We start from the raw sequence: 18,354 nt of genomic DNA, 5'->3' as shown, positions 1-18,354 counted from the left end.
TATAATAACCCCGTCCTGTTCTCCATATAATAGTCCTTTATGGATTGTCCCGAAGAAAAATGATAAAAATGGCTTAAAGCAATGGAGAGTCGTGATAGATTATAGGAAATTAAACGAAAATACAATTTCTGACAAATTCCCAATTCCCAATATTGATGCGATATTAGACAAATTGGGCAGAGCCATGTACTTTACCACGCTGGACCTTGCCAAAGGTTTTCATCAGATTGTGGTAAAGCCGGAGGATCGTAAAAAGACCGCCTTTTCCACTCCTGATGGGCATTTTGAATTTGTGCGAATGCCTTTTGGGCTAAAAAATGCTCCATCGACTTTTCAAAGGCTTATGAACTCCGTGCTCCAAAAATACATAAATCGGGTATGTGTCGTCTATTTAGATGACATCTTAGTTTTTAGCTCTTCTTTAGAAGAACACTTTACAAATCTTAAACTTATTTTTGAAGCTTTGCGTAAGGCGGGTCTTAAGATCCAAGTTAATAAATGCAATTTTTTATGTAGGGAGACTGAGTATTTGGGTCATGTATTAACCTCGGAAGGAGTTAGGCCCAACATAAACAAAGTCGATGTTATTCAAAAATTGAAACTACCAAAAACCGACAAACAAATACGATCTTTCTTAGGTATAACGGGATACTACCGTAAATTTATCAAGGATTATGCAAAGGTGGCCTATCCTATGATATATTACCTAAAAAAGGGTATTAAAATAAATGTTAATGATCCAAATTACATATCCGCTTTTGAAAAGCTTAAATCATTAATAACTGATCACCCGATTTTAAGATACCCGAATTTTAGTAAAAGATTTAAGCTAACTACGGATGCCAGTAATTTTGCGCTAGGGGCTGTACTCTCTCAAGATTGTCACCCTATATGCTATGCTTCAAGGACATTAAATGACCACGAAAAAAATTACGCTACCGTAGAAAAGGAACTTTTGGCTGTTGTGTGGGCCGTTAATTATTTTAGACCGTATTTGTATGGTGTCGAGTTCGACTTACACACGGACCATCAACCACTTAAGTGGCTACAAGCTAAATATAATGGAAAAAGTATTAATCCTCGTCTCCAACGATGGCTTATAAAGCTTGGAGAATATGAAGCAAAAATAGATTACATACAGGGGAAGGATAATACAATCGCTGATTTCTTAAGCAGGATAAATTCATATACAAATGAAATCAATTTATTTGAAAACGATGATGGTAACTTTTCAACCATGGCCACAATTCACTCTCAACAGGAAGATTTTAACGATCATTTTCCTATCCTCGACACGGTCGTAAACCGATTTAAATCGCAAATATTTATTGTCAAAAGAAAAGCTGTTGAAAAGGAAATTGTATTGGGAAATCAAAGAGTATTTATTGAGGAAAACGATATTCCTGATAAAATTTCTGATATAGTGAGGAGACATATAAAATCCGGTAAATCAGCAATCTATTCAGAATTATCTGAATCGCTTTATAATATAGTTCAAAATACTTTAATACAACTTTTTCAAAATAGTAGCAATATTAAATTTATTAAATGCTCATATTATGCTAGGGATTTGAGAAACGAAGATGAAGCAACAAAACAAGTGGCATTATTTCACACGAAAGAGTCAGGACATTCAGGGATAATACCTAATTATCAAGACCTCAAGCGAAAAATTTATTATCCTAAACTTAAGTACATCATTCATAAAGTAGTTAATAATTGCGATATTTGTAGTTCCTCAAAATATGATAGAAACCCCATTAAAAAGAAATTTTTAATAACCGAAACACCATGTGATACGAGAGAAATAATCCATATAGATACATATGTAAATTCAAAACACTCTTTTATAGTTTTTGTTGATAAATTTTCCAAACATGCGGCGGCATTTTATTTGGAGGATCGAAATAACAAAACACTAATCGAGAAAATTAGATTGTATATCTCAATATTCGGTAAAATGCACAAAATAGTATGTGATAATGAATTCAACTCTGTCAATGTTAAACAGTTTTGCCAGGAGGAGGATATAAATATACATTTTACAAAACCTAATAGCCATACTGGCAACTCCGATGCTGAAAGATTTAATAATACTTTGACAGAAAAAATACGAGCTTTAAATATTGAAAATAAATTACCAATCAAAGATCAAATAAGTAAGGCTGTTGAAATATACAACAACACATACCATTCATCAATAGAGACAACTCCGAACAATGTCCATATGAATATTATTGATAAGAACGTAATAAAAAAAAGAATCGAAACAAAAAAACATAAAAATATATCTAAAGCGAATTTATGTAGAGAAGATTTTGTCGAAAAAAGGTCTGAAGGTTATATAAAAAATTATTTGAATTTGAGGCATAAAGAACAACCAAAATTCAGAAAGGCAAAATTAAAAAATGTCCACGAGTCTAGCATTAAACGTCCTTTGAAATTTACGAATACTGTGTAAATAAATTCCTTATATGAAAAATTTGAATATTTTGTAGCTATGAAACAATGAAATTAAAATGTATATTTAAGTGTAAATTAAAAATTTAAAAACATTGTATAAATATTCATATATGTATGCACTTGAATTAAAAATCAAACTAATAACAATTTCCGTTAATTTTTCACTTTGATTTTAAAATTAATTAATGAAAAAGTATATAATACATTTAAATTTAATTTATATTTTTATTAAAATTATCCGTCTTACAATCCAGGAGTATTTTAAAAACAAGGGGTAGAGGAGTTACATGTCATTACTCCCCATCCCTTTTCCACCTTCAATTTACATGATAATTTCTCTTAAGTTTTCTCTTAGTTTTACGTACTCGTAGTTTTAAGCTTAGTTAATAAGAATATGAATATATGTACTTGTTGGAAATTTCCTCCTTCTTGAATAAACCTCCAGAGTAGTAAGTTCGTGTTTTATTTAAATGGCTTAAGCTCACAAATGTTATTTACGCGTGACAAGAGATTCGATGAACAAAAAGATTGTAAACATTTTACGTGCACACAAAATACGTTACTCATACGCCATGGCGCACCATCTCATTTTCAACATATTTGCATTACAATTTGACACTGTTTGCGTAGGTACTATTCTTCTTTTTCGTTTTCGTCCTATTATCCAAGTTATTGTTACCTGGTTTGTTCACTGTACGCGTTTTTGTCACCTGATTATCATAATTGAAGGATGTAACGCATGCCATCCATAAGCACGTAATGTGAATATTTTGTGTTGTTAGTTTGTGAAATCCAACTTTCGAAATTTTTCTATTCGATGAATTTGTAAGCACAATACCTGCTAGTCTCTTAATTAAATGATTCAAAGCCGTAGAAATCACTACGCTCCAGCGTCTTGAAGCCTTACGAAGCCCCAGTATAAACTATCACCATCATATTGTTGCTTGTCGAACCGCATTCATCGCCAAGGTATTGTCACTACGAAGTATTGCGTTGTCCATGTGGGCTCCAACTCAAATGGGTACAAGTGAGCGAAAAACCCGCAATTGCATAGAAAAAGGAGGGATTGTTATCGGTGTATGTTATCCAATTTCTTATCGACGCGTTATCGTAATTTATTTCCTATTTATAAAAAATCTAAAAATTATTGGTTTGTTTTCGAAAAACTATCTATAAGCCCTCAAACAGTTAGCGATGCATGTTTTACACCTACTTATAACGGCACCCGCAAGGCAGATGAATTTTCACTGACAATCTTTTCATGGCAGAAATACACTCGGAGTATTTGCCCAATCACCGCCGAAGGGCGACTGCGCTCAGAAAAACTTTTTTTTAATTGAAGATATTTATTTCTACATTTCGATGTTGCTTTTCGCGTGGCTTGTACCTTTAGCAAGGTAGGCGGAGCACGCCTGCCAACACACCACCGCGGCCTGCGGCTCTTCTAACAAAAAATTATGCATTTTTCATCGAAAAGTTATCGATTTCGTACCGGATTTTACCAACTTGTTATCAATTCAAATTAGTGATATATTCACAAAAAATTATCTCTTGGTTTTCGGAAACTTATAACTTATTTATCACAAAGTTATCAATTATTCATCGAAATTTTATCGATTTTTTATCAAAAATTATCGACATGTTACCGAAAAATGACCCATTTATTATCGAAATATATATAAATGCACAAAAATTATCGATTGGTTATTGAAAAATTATAAATTTTTTATCGAAAATATATCAATTATTTATCGAAAGTTTATCGATATTTTTATCATAAACTATCGATTTGTTATCGATTTTCTATTAAAAATTATCAATTTACAATCGTAGAGTAACTGGCGTGTCATAGACTTTTCGGCTTGTGATTAAACTGATGCCAATAAATTAACAATATAAAATCAAGGACACATCTGTAACCCATCGATAATACGCCGATAAGAAACAAAAGGGAGCCGAGGACTTTGCTAACGATAAGAAGCCGCCCCGGGCAAGGGAACTTAGACTATACTCGCGGCAGGTATGCCTGTCGTAAGAGGCGACTAAAATACAAAATTGACTCAAAGGGTTGTGTAGCGCAACGCTCTGGCAACCCCCAGTTCTTCATTGATCAAGGGGGTGGGAGGGCGGTATGACCTGGAATGTTTCATGTGGTCATACTTAATTTTACTGGTTCTGTATCCTGCAAAGGGACCACTTACATCGATAACACTCCGCAAGGCCATCGGGTAATATCCTTATCGCTACAACAACAACAACCAATAAGAAGCTGGGGAGGCTCTTTTCTCTCTGAAAAGGGCTCCTTTCCGAATCTTCAAACATTCATTTTATAAACCAGCATCTCAAGCTTGTCGTACTCACGCAATTCTGCCTTAACCTTTTAACTTCTTTACGTCTTCACGGCATTGCTAAAATAATTCGAGTATTGCTACCCCCGTAAACATCGTGATCCTTTAGGAATAGTCCTTTTTTTCGAGTCTATTCTTCGCGGTAGAGAGGCAAACTTTTTTCAATTATGCAATTCGAGTTTGTGTAAGCCATTCGCTATATCTTTTTGGTTTTTTTTTTTTTTTTGTTCTGTTAGCCATTTGTATGCATTTTTATCTTCGTTTATTTTTATTATCTCATAACCTTTTTGTTATATCTTACGCTCAATAAAGCTGGAAAATGCATAAAACAAACTACTTTGCCGGTTGTTAGTGAAATAAAGTCAGTTGATTTTTGTGAGCAGTTGTGTGGGTTTGCGTACTTATTTCTTCTTCGATGTTGGTATCTTCATATTTTCCCTGCTAAATGAACATCCTGTATTATTCAAAGATATGTTCTTATTTATAATAATTTATGGAACTATTATAGTTATTTTTGTTTAAGGTGTAAAAATATATTTATACTCAGCGTGCTTTGCACACAGAGTATATTAACTTTAATTGGATAATGTGTGTTTGTACAGGTATAAAGGAATCGAGATAGATATGGACTTCCATATATCAAAACCATCAGTATCGAAAAAAAATTTAATTGAGCCATGTCCGTCCGTCCTTTCATCTGTCCGTTAACATGATAACTTCAGTAAATTTTGAGGTACCTTGATGAAATTTGGTATGTAGGTTCCTGAGCACTCATCTCAGATCTATTTTAAATGAACGAAATCGGACCATAACCACGCCCACTTTTTCGATATCGAAAATTTCGAAAAACCGAAAAAGTATGATAATTCATTACCAAAGGCGGATAAAGCGATGAAGCTTGGTAGGTGGGTTCACCTTATGACGCAAAATAGAAAATTAGTCAAATTTTGGACAATGAGCGTGGCACCGCCCACTCTTAAAAGAAGGTAATTTAAAAGTTTTGCAAGCTGTAAATTGGCATTCGTTGAAGATATCATGATGAAATTTGGCAGGAACGTTACCCCTATTACTATATGTGAGCTAAATAAAATTTTGCAAAATCGGATAACGAGCACGCCCACTTTTAAAAAAAAAAATTTTTAAACGTCAAATATAAAAAAAAATGTAATATCTTTACAGTATACTAGCAGACCCGGGAGACGTTGTTCTGCCCTAAATTTGGCCTATCTGCATACATTTTAATAAGCTTTTTCCATCTAACTCTGCCCTACCCTGCTACACTTTTTCCTAATCTTTTTATTCACTCCTCCCTCCGTTTTTTTCGCTTCATCTCCATCTTCGTCTCATTCTATCTCTTTCTCAGCCTCCTTCTCTCTTTTCTCTTCTCTCAAGTTTTTCTCCTTCTTCTTCATCTCTTATTGCCAGTCCCAGAGGGTGGTATGTATTTTGTTCCAGTCCCATTCCGAGTCTCAGTCCCAGTCCCACTCCGAGTCTCAGTCTCAGTCCCAGTCCTAGTCCTAATCCCAGTCTCAGTCCGTCTCTGGTATACTTCCCGGAAAAAAGCATCGTAAATACTAATATAGGCAAATTTATATACGAAATTTCAGGCAAATCGAATAGGACGTATGTAAATAGGTATATGGGTATTATTGATTCTTGTCTTTATTTCGGCTTCGCATGCATATTTATCAGTTTCGCCAGGTTGATGCGACTAAATCGAATATCACAATGAACTTTAGAGCTCTCAGCAACAGCTTTCATTTGATATCCATAATACACACATTCTAGGTGTATCCGGGTTCATGTTTTGGCCTATATCTCGAGACCGTAGTCACCCAGCGGTGTAAACCTTACTCTGTACTAAAGCATACATCAACAGCTTCAATTTGATGCCCATAATGAAAAAACACATTCTAGGTGTATCCGTGTCAACGTTTTGGGCTATATCTCGAGACTCTAGCCTCCCAGTTGTATGAAAATTATTCTGTACAGCTTTCATTTGATATCCATATTGTATAAACACATTCTAGGGGTACCCTTTTCCACGGTTTTGGCTATATCTCGCGACCCTAGCCTCCCAGTTGTATGAAAATTATCCTATAATATAGCACACATCAGCAGCTTTCATTTGATATCCATATTGTAGAAACACATTCTAGGCGTACCCGGGTCCACGTTTTGGGCTATATCTCGGGACCTTATTCTCCCAGTTGTATGAAAATCATCCTATGCTATAGCACTCATCAACAGCCTTCATTTGATACCCATATTGTATAAACACATTCTAGGGGTACCCGGGTCCACGTTGTGATCTCAAGATCCTAGGCACGTAGCGAAAAAAGGTAGACGTTCGCCGATTCTCAGACCTACCCAATATGCTCACAAAATTTCATGAGAATCGGTTCAGCCGTTTCAGATGAGTTAAGCCTCTAACACCGTGGCAGAAGAATTTTATATATTAGATAAGTAAATTATGTCAACATCCGACTCCAGTAATGATATGGTGCAACAAAATACAAAAATAAAAGGAAATTTCAAAATGGCCGTGACTTCGCCCTTTTTCATTTAATTTTTCTAGGATACTTTTAAAGCCATAAGTCGAACAAAAATTCAGCAATGCTTGTGAAATTTGGTAGGGGCATAGATTCTACGATGATAACTGTGAAAATGGGCAAAATCGGTTGAAGCCACGCCCAGTTTTTATATACAGTCTACCCTTCCGCTCGGCCGTTAACGCGATAACTTGAGCAAAAATCGATATATCTTTACTAAACTTTGTTCAAGTACTTATCTGAGCTCACTTTATCATGGTACAAAAAATGGCCGAAATCCGACTATGACCACGCCCACTTTTTCGATATCGAAAATTACGAAAAATGAAAAAAATGCCATAATTCTATACCAAATATGAAAAAAGGGATGAAACATGGTAATTGAATTGGTTTATTGACGCAAAATATAACTTTAGAAAAAATTTTGTAAAATGGGTGTCACACTTACCATATTAAGTAGTGAAAAATGAAAAAGTTTTACAGGACGAAATCAAAAGCCCTTGCAAACATGGCAGAAATACTGTTTGTGGTATTACATACATAAATAAATTAGCGGTACCCGACAGATGATGTTCTGGGTCACCCTGGTCCACATTTTGGTCGATATCTCGAAAACACCTTCACATATACAACTAAGGACCACTCCCTTTTAAAATACTCATTTACATCTTTCATTTGATACCCATATCGTACAAACACATTCTACCCTGGTCCACCTTTATGGCGATATCCCTAAATGGCGTCCACCTATAGAACTATGGCCCACTCCCTCTTAAAATACTCTTTAATACCTTCTATTTGATACAAATGTCATACAAACACATTCCAGTGTTACCCCAGGTTAATTTTCCTACATGGCGATTTTCCCTTATTTTGTCTCCAAAGCTCTCAGCTGAGTATGTCATGTTCGGTTACACCCGAAAGCCTTCCTTACTTGTTTTTATTTATTTCTAATAGAAGGTAAAAATTACAGACAATCGGTGTAGCAATGCTGTCATGCCAACTTCGGAGTTAATTACTTACGCTCATCTCTTTAGAGATGTTTCGGACAGCTGAAGCAACTATTTCACCAACCATACAGCGGCTTCTTGTTTTACTTTGTCCCATTTCTATAGGTTGGTAACAACCAGTTGGAAAAAGCATTGAAATTGTTGAATTTTCGTTCCATATAGCCGCCTATTACGTCTTAAACAGAAAATATTCGTTGTGATACAGAACTAATTTCATAAATAATATCAATAGCTAAGAATACACTCACGTCACAGTTACAAACTAGTCTCTCCTTTTACTTTGACTTTCATACTTACACATGAGTAATTGACAAAATATGTTACATATCATAACGAATAAAAGAAGATGATTATACACAAAAAAAAATTGGTGTTGCAGATGCGACCACTTATTCACGCCTAATATTCAATAATGAATATTTTGGCGTCATTTTGGGAAAATCTCGTTCTATTTTTATGGCCACGAACCGTAACAGAAATGCTCAAAAAATCATTTACATAAACGTGTAAGAGGATTTTTTGTCATATCAACATGCCTTCGTATGCAGAGCTCTAAAATTAGAGTATATATCTGCTATATTTGCACTTTTCTTGGCATCTTCAGATCGTCGGCCGATTCGAATGCCATACAGATCGGCCATTTCACTTGAGAGTAGATCTACTCCGATAAGCATATGCTATTCGTATAGCAGTAACACGGTATGCTGCTAGTATACCTTTTTGGTGGGATATTTTACATCCGTTCCATACTGGTTCTGCATATAATATTATCGAGCTGATTACATTGGATAATAGCTGACGGGTAGCTTCGCCACCGATGATTTAGAAACTTTCTCTTCTCCGGCCCCTAAGTGCTCCTTAAAAGTTGATTTTGGGGCAATGTTTGATTCCACATATTTCAAGAAAGGCTTTGAATTTATTTTTTAATTTCCAATGTTCAGGACTAATTCATGCATGGTTCGCCTTGAGCTCACCAAAACCGTTTTCAGCTTATTCATTCTTCCTACGGCGTCATTACATAATACTTAGAGCAGATCTAGTTCCTTGACCAGCGCTACTACGCCAATATCATTTGCTTAGCCGACTATTTGCGTGACCCGGGGAGATCGATTTGTAGTACTTCATAATGCATCGCATTCCACAAATGAGGCTGTCCTTATTTCGTGCTCCCCCTTATCAAGGAGGAGTACTCTGTCGATAAAATGCTGCTAATTATTCTGCACAAGTACGCAAGAATATCAAAGTTACGTAACGCTGCCATTATCTGCATCCAGTTCGCAGTGTTAAAAGCATTTCTGATATCCAAAGTAATCAGTGTACAGAGCTTCCTTTTATTTTGACTTCCCGTCATGGACTATATTGACAACTGGTTTTATTCCATCTATCGTGTATCTTGGTTTTCGAAATCCAAACTGACTATTTTAAAAGACACCTGGGCTTCCCGGGGTTTGCTTATAAAAGCTTTCCTATCGAATCCAATATATAAACTGACATGTATGAAGATAGCTGTTCGAGCATTTTACCAGGTTTCAATGAAAGGACCAGTGTTTGACAGGCGTTGCAGAGATTCGTTACTGATGTTCTAGTTATTATCTATCTGACTACATATCGGCGCTTCGTATGGTCTCTTAGAGCCACAATAGAGATAAGTGTTTGGCGCAAATGTACGGAAATGGTGGATAAGCCGATACACGTGTACATCCATGATTTTACGGAGGTCGACAGAGTAAGGTCTGCGGTATACTGGGCCGGTTCGAAAATAAACGGATTCCATAAGCTGCCAGATTGCTGTAGCGTTTTTTAGGCGGAAGTACAAGCCGTTACCAAAGCAGTAGAACCACTGGAAAAAATAGCTTAAACTGCTGCCGTGTCAATTTTTATATTGACAGCAAAGCAGCAATTAATGCAAGAATCTGACATAGCACAGCATCTTAAAGAGTGTTAGAATTCAAGCAATCCCTGCAAGAATCGGGACAGGGGAAGCCTACATCTATATTGGGGTGCCACGGCGTGTGGAAAAATATGAGCATGAAAAAGCAGATGAACTAGCTAAAAACGGCGCATCCCTCGAAGCTTGCTCCGTACACGTCGCAATTACATTGGGCGAAATTATGAGAAGTCGAGAGGTGCACATGATTGGCCGAACGGGAAATGCGTGTACCCAGCGCGGGGCTGCAAAGTGTCGAAGATTATGTGTAGGTCTTACAACCTTAGACTAACAAAGTTAACTTTATCATTAAAAAGAGAGGTCTGTGAACTCATGACGGGTACTCTGTCGTAATACTGCCTTCTGGCGTCACACGCTTTGAATTAGGCTTGAGTCGTGATAGCAGATGTAGGCATTGCGGGTTGGAGGAGGAAACGATCGAGCACGTTTTGTGCCTGCGCTTGCCAGGCTAAGACTACAGCTATTAGGAGTGATACGGCTGACAGATCTAGAAGCAGCAAGTGGCATAGGTTTTAGAAAGCTTCTAGTATTTTCTAAGAGGACACAGCTATTTTATAGCATAGGTCCTGGTTTTTAATAGGATTTTTCAGTTTGGTAGTTAAACAAACTTCCGGTAACACTACTGACTCATCGAGTTTATGTGAGGTCCTCATGTACCTACCAATTCAAACCATCCTAACCATATTCTCATCGCTTATTTAAGCTCTCAGTGAAAACTCGACTGCCTTGCAGATGCCGTTTGGAGTCGGCATAAAACAAGTGGGTCTCGTCCCGCCAATTTGTAGGAAAAATTAAAAAGAACCAAGACGCAAATTGGAAGAGAAGCTCGGCTTAAAATCTCTTCGGAGATTATCGCGCCTTAGATATTTTTTTTTTTTTTATTTAAGGGCTAAATTTAGTACTCCATCCGATCCTGCACTTTATGTGTTGCATCAAATAACTTCTCCACCTTTACCTTTATCACCATTTCCATTTGTATAGCTATCGCTATCTCTATCTCAATTCCTATCACTTTGTTATTTTCTATTCGAAATGTTGGAGTTAAGAGTTATTTTGGAGCACTGTTGGTAAACACATATACGCTTAAGTACGCTATTCTTTGGCAATTGAGACTCATAAAAATTCAATTTTCTCTTTCTTAGTTTTATGCTGATAATGGGCATTGAAGAAGACCCATAGGAGAATCCTAGCCACTAGTCTAGCCATTAAATGGACGCTTCCACATAACGTATGGTCATTTTAACACAACAAACGATTGGGGTTATATCCCTAGCCCATTCTGGTTACACAGACTCAATATTCATAAACGCACATAAACATTTAAAAGATGATATTTATAATACATGTATGTAAGTATATATATAGTTGTCAGACACATTCGTTGAGTGCAGCTGCTCTTGTCCTTGATTATGTCCCTTCGATGGCTGGCAGGATAAGTTGTAAATTTTCCCAAATGTTCGTGCTTATTTAGTATTTATTTGCTTATTTCAACTTTGGCCCATATGTTTCGGCAGAATTCATGCTTTACTTCTTTGCTTTTGATGGAATTCGTAATATTGTTGTTGGCATAGGGTTAAAGGACCGCTCGTAATTCTGTGCAGTAAATACACTGAAAGAAAAAGACTGGTAAAATCATCCGAAATATGGGTCAATTCAACCGAAATTTCTGTCAATTTTTATCCATCGCAACAAGATGGTGAGTCAACTGCGCACAAATCGTTGATTCGTAATTGACCGTTCTGGTAGTCAAATGAACAAAAAAAGTTGTTGCGACAGCTTTGTACCTACGTTGCGGCATTTGCAAGGCAGATGAGTTTTCACTGAGATCTTTTCACGGCAGAAATACACTCGGAGTGCTTGCCGAACAATGCCGAGGGGCGACCCCGCTTAGGAAAATTTTCTTCTAATTGAAAAACCTTATTTCTAAAATTTTTATGTTGCTTTGCCCGGGGTGTGAACCCAGGGTCTTCGATGTGGTAGGTGGAACACGCTACTATCACATCACGGCGGCCGCCATATACATACGTAAATATGTATGTTCGTACATATAGTACACAGCATACATAAGTACAAAGTAGAGAGCGCAGTGAGCGTAAAATTCTCTTTGAAATTTGGTCATGTGACCAGTGAGATCAGTTTTGTTAACAAAAAAATCAGTTAGATTGATTAGAAATCTGTCAATTTTACAGAATTTTATTAATTTAAGAGCGGCAATTTCTCTTCTGCTGAAATAACTAAACTAATTTGTTCGCTTTACAAAGAACTCGGTCCAATTAACCACAATTCGATCAGTTTCACAGAATCTCCGTTAAGTCAAGAACAACAGAACCGATTCTTTAATTTTATTAGCTGCATTTCTTACAGTGTTCACTACGACATATACATAGAATTATAAAATTTGACCTAAAAGATTCAGAAAAATGAATTCTATCAGGCACCTTACAAACACCACTATCATTAATACAGTAGAGTGTTTATATATGTATGTGTGCATACATAGCTACATTGTAGCTTGAAATATATACGCATGAGTTGTGCATCTCTGGCTCAACTTTTTTATTTCATACACTACATTAAGAGTTGCCAATCATCGAAGTTTCTGTACTTATTTAAACACTCTTTAGAAGCGAAAATGCGAAAGCTTCCGGTTTCTAAGAAATTTGAGTTTTAAATAAATATGCTTCACCAATTTTTAATTATTTTAATTGACGTGATAAGAAAAGAGGAATAAATCAACATATATTTTACTTTTTAATAAAATTACAAGCATTTCAATAGCTTCCCTTGAGTATGTACCCCTAGGAAAAATCTATCATTTGCTTAGAAAAATATTGCTTTTAATTAAGTATTCTGTAGATTGTTGATGGCATTTCCAAGACGAGTTCACTTTAAGTCTGGATGCACAACAGGTGAGTACCTCGTGAAGTTCGATCTGTTAGTGGTACTAGAGCTCGTCCAGGGGTTGAAGGTAAACCACTTCAGAAATAAATTAACCAGAAAAAAAAATGTTATGATATTTCAGAGAAGTCGTAACTTTCTTTAGCAGGTCATGAAAAAAACATTAAAAATCATAGTCGAAAAAAAGTAAAAAAATTAAATTTCGCAAGCTCGAAAAAAATTTTTTTTGGGTATGCTTAGTGGAACTTTTGCTTCATGAGCCCAAATGCTATCGAAAAATCGATGGCGCTATATCGGTTAATAAATCGACCCATATATGTACATATAAATTACCTAAGCAAGAGCTGCTAAATACATGAATCAATTTCAAGTTTATCATTGAATAGAACATTCATTTTCGAGATGAAACCTAATTTTATTTCTTGGCTCCTATCTCATTTTTTTTTTTTTTTTTTTTTTTTTGAGCCTACATTACGTATACGTAACCAATTGTGTAAATAGCACTACAAAGTGTTTGGCAAAGTGTAGTCAGAGCGACTTCGAAAAAAACTGAGTACATTCTAAGTATACAAGGAAATGGCTACAATATGCAACGAAAAATTTACGAAAATGGTGAAATCGTTTCTAGCATTACAATATCACTTTCAACAAAACTTGGCCTAGGAATAAACGAATTTTGACAAACATTCCGTTTACCGGTTGTAGGCGATTGTGGCAATTGCCTTAGCACAAGTGATGTAAGGACATTTGACGCTTCATCGAGCACGGAAAAGGCTAAGTAATACGTACTTTGAGAAACTCTAAAAGCCAATGAGGCGGCAAGTACTCAAGTAAGTAAGAAAGTGAGTTAGAAAATGAATCAGCATCGAATTGAGCGAATGAATGAATGCTTCTTTGAATTAGGTATGCTATGCGTATATATAGATGTGTTGCTGCATTTACTCGCATTTTGTGTTCAGCTGTTTTTTTTTTTCAATGATAACTATAGAGACAGCCACTGTGTTTGAATAAAATATTTATTACTTTTTCTTTGACTTTGGTCAAAGTACTTAAAACTAAAAGCATTGCAAACTGAAGTAAATATCAACTTTAAATAAAAATAAAATAAAAATATGTTAAGCACTTTCTTTATATAAATGGACAAAAATCAACGAAAAATATCTCTTTGTACAAAGACAATTTCTTGCTAAACTTTGACTTTTATATTTCGACATCGAAATTGCAAAAGTATTTATGAGAAGTAAAAATATGAAAGTGGAGCGCTCATTATTTGGATTGGAAAGTTGGTAGGAAAGGAGATATTATTAGTCAATCAATTGCACTCCACATTTATATTTTTACTTCTCATAAATATTTTTCCAATTTCTATGTCAAAATTTAGAAGTCAAATATTAGCAAGAATGTGTCTTTATATAAGGAGACATTTTTTGGTGATTCTTGTCCATTTATAAAAAGAAAGTGCTTAAAACTTTTTTATTTTATTTTTATTTTCTACATTTCTTACACTTTCTCGGTGTCTTAATCTATCTGTTAAGTTTTACGCTTGTAGCTCAATGAGAATTAAATAAAAATCAATCCCAAAATTCCCTCCGCTCCGTTTTATTTTTCTAAATATCTCAGTCCGTGTGTCCCCTAGCGAAACTTTTTGTATTGTGTCATCGGCTGTCATCGACCTCTCAATAAAGCTCTAAATTTTTAGCCTCTAGCTGATCGAGAAGTTACTTAAAACCCGGTTTCAAATTTCCAAATTATTATCTAATTTTTTCGATCCGTGCGCCACCTAACAGAATTTTTTTCTCCTGTTTTTCCTTTGTCACGGTATCTTAACCTGTCTCTGAGGTTTCTTGTTTGTAGCTCAATGAGAGTTTACTTTAAAATCTATCTCAAAACACCAAATTTCCAAATTCTTATCTAAATATTTCGATCTGTGCGCCACCTAAGGGAATTTTGTCTCACCTTAAATTTCTCGGCGTCTTATCCTATCTGTGAAGTTTTACAGTTGTAGCACTTACATAAAAATCAATCCCAAAATTCCCTCCGTTTCGTACGATTTTTCCAAATATCTCATCCCGTGCGCCCCCTAGCGATTCTTTTCGTATCGTGTCATCGGCTGTCATCGACCTCTGAAATAAGTTTGAAATTTCAAGTCTCTAGCTCATCGAGATGTTACTTAAAAGCTAGTTTGAAAATTTTCAAATTCTTATCTAATTATTTCGATCCGTACGCCACCTAACGGACTTTTCCCCTTTTGTTGCATTGTCACGGTGTTCTAACCTATGCTCAAAGTTTCACGTTTGTAGCTCAATGAGCAATTACTTAAAAATCGATTACAAGATTTGTATGAAAAGCGGACAAACATTCAACCGACCTAATATAAAGGAAGTAAAAGGATTAAATTGTTGCTTTAAAAACTTACTGTATGGCACTTGCTGTGTATAAGTATGCTTGTAAGCTAAGCAAGATGCTCTTTTACAAATGGGCTTTTTAAGCTCATGTGGCAGTAAACAAATAGCAAACAAAAGCTCATATTTGTCAAATATGTTGAGCGACTGACTTCAATTTGCGGAATAATAAAATGTGGACAAAAGTGAATTGGATGCAGTAAAAGATCGTTTGTTTGCAAAGTATAGATGATTGTGTGCATCAAGTAATTGTAAATATTTGTTATAAATATATGGATGGTGGGGTCAAGGAACAAAAGGTCAATTTTCGTTACGACCACTTCAAGATCAGTTATCTCTACGAACACTTAAAAATGATACTTGACCTTATGACCTTTTTTCCTTGTACATTATTGCCTTAAGGAAATTATGACCATTTTTGGAAAAAACTATAATTATACACTTTCAAGTCGTACAAAACCAGAAAACATCCCCCGGGGGGTTAAACGTTTAGTTGAATATGTTCTTTTTGCACTGTAATGAAACATGGGTCCGTATTACGCTTTATGATCAGTGATCGAAAATCATTGTTTAAATGACAATAGCTCCGTAATCGTAGAATGGATAAATGATATATGTGAACTAGTGATAAATAATACTCGTTAAATCCATATTTTATTATAGTTTTTTGAAATAATTTGACAGTTGCATAGTTATTGTTTGAGTGAAACTGCTTTTAAGTCACTGACCGTAAAACATAGTACGGGCCTTGATTAAGAATAGGAAGAGTAGCGCGACAGGCGAATAAAATAACACTCGCTTTTGTAGTCCAAATTGTCTCTTATATAACTTTTAGTTAAATAATTTCTTCTTATTTCCGAGAGGTAGGCCAGCTTTTTATCCGACCTTTCACTATGATAGTACCAAAACAAAGAAATAGAAGCGCCGCGCTCTGGGGTAATTTGTAAAAACTTGGCTCAAAATCAAGTTTCTCAACAATGTTTGCAAATGAATATTGAAAACCAGTTTTGAAAAAAAATTTTAGTTAATAAATTAAATTTTTTTTTTTTTCAGACAAAGTATTTTTTTCAGGTTGGGACTGTGACTGTGACTGGGTCTGGGGCTGGGAGTGCGTCTGGGACTGGAACTGGGAATAGGACTGAGATTGTGACTGGGGCTGGGAGTGGGTCTGGGACTGGGACTGTGACTGGGACTGGAACTGGAACTGGGACTGGGGCTGGGAATAAGACTGGGACTGGAACTAGGACTGTGACTGGGACTGGGACTGGTACTGGGACTGGGACTGGGACTGGGACTGGGACTGGGACTGGGACTGGGACTGGGACTGGGACTGGGACTGGGACTGGGACTGGGACTGGGACTGGGACTAGAGCTGCATTCCGATTACATTTTTAATCAATCTTTTTTTAAAGTATGAAGAATCGAGTTTTTTTTTCTCGAATAGTTCGACTTTTTAGCATAAATGTTTCGATCATCTTACAATTACAGTAGGCATGATTTAATATTTATTGATCAAAATGGACAGAAAATATATTTACTGTAATTTTTTATTAAATTTACCTTCACTGGCGCACATTCATAGCTAAAAGATAATAGTTTCGTCTAAATTAGGAACCATAAACTATGACTATGCCTCTCGCTTCCCTTTTCAACTCGCGATAGCATTCACACACCCCTCTTGTTGCGATCCCTTTTAGCGTAGACTTGTAGGCAGCGTACCAATTTTTCTTACCGTGGTCGCCGGTAGCCAATACTTTCCTCGGCGGCAGTACACAGTACTTTGGAGATATGCTTCCACTGCTCTTGCATTCCATCGTGTTGACTTATGCTCTCAGAGAGCAGGTGTGAGAGTCGAGATGAGAATAACCTCGCAATGAACTAGAGTGTTTGTTGACTATTTTGGCATTTGACTGTAGAGTTATTCCAAGAGCCTTATCTTAAGACTCAAAAAAATTGTAAATCAGCTTTTTTACATTTGTAATACAAGAAAAAAATACTTTCGCTACATTAAGTTAAGAACACTTTATAATCTCCTAATAACCCAATCTCTAAATAATTACAACAATCAACACGATTTTTTCCTCTCTTTAATGTTATAATTAAATAAATTGCTCTTGCAATTATTTTTAATTGCATTATGATGAGCCAAAAAAAGCCTAAAATAGATGTAAAAAAAAACTTAGATTGAAGTAATTCAAGATGCAACTAAAACAACAAAAATCTACTATGAAGAAAATCATTTTAAGCACGAACTCGAAAAACAAAAAGTACTAGTGAAGATATTTGCTTAGCAAAACAAAAACAAAAACCAAAACAAAAAAAGTAACTACGAAATCGAGAAATAATGACGACAACAAAAATACTCAACCAAAAATGACAATATTTGAAAAGGAACATCTGTAAGCAGAGCAACAACAATGTGTGAGCCAAAAAAGGCAGAAGCTTTCGTAATGCGAAGAGACAGTAATTTCTACAGTCCAGGCAAGGTGGTTGGAAGAAGCTCAGCTTGTTTGTGTATCAAAGTGGGTGTTTTAAATTAAAGTATAGTAGTTTTGTTGGTTCTGCTTTTGTTTTGCGTGTCACAACTAAGAATTTGTAAAGTTTTAAATTTGTATGCTCGTAAAAGTTACTTCATACACAACTATCGAATATGCAAGGAATGTACAATTGCTGTGAACCAAGTGTTAAAGAAAATTTTGTGGTTTTTTAAAGTATTAATGGACGATATGAAGT

This window comes from Eurosta solidaginis, chromosome 4 (genome assembly GCF_040869045.1).
Source record: "Eurosta solidaginis isolate ZX-2024a chromosome 4, ASM4086904v1, whole genome shotgun sequence".
NCBI classification, from domain to species: Eukaryota; Metazoa; Arthropoda; class Insecta; order Diptera; family Tephritidae; genus Eurosta; species Eurosta solidaginis.
This window is presented reverse-complemented; position numbering follows the sequence as displayed.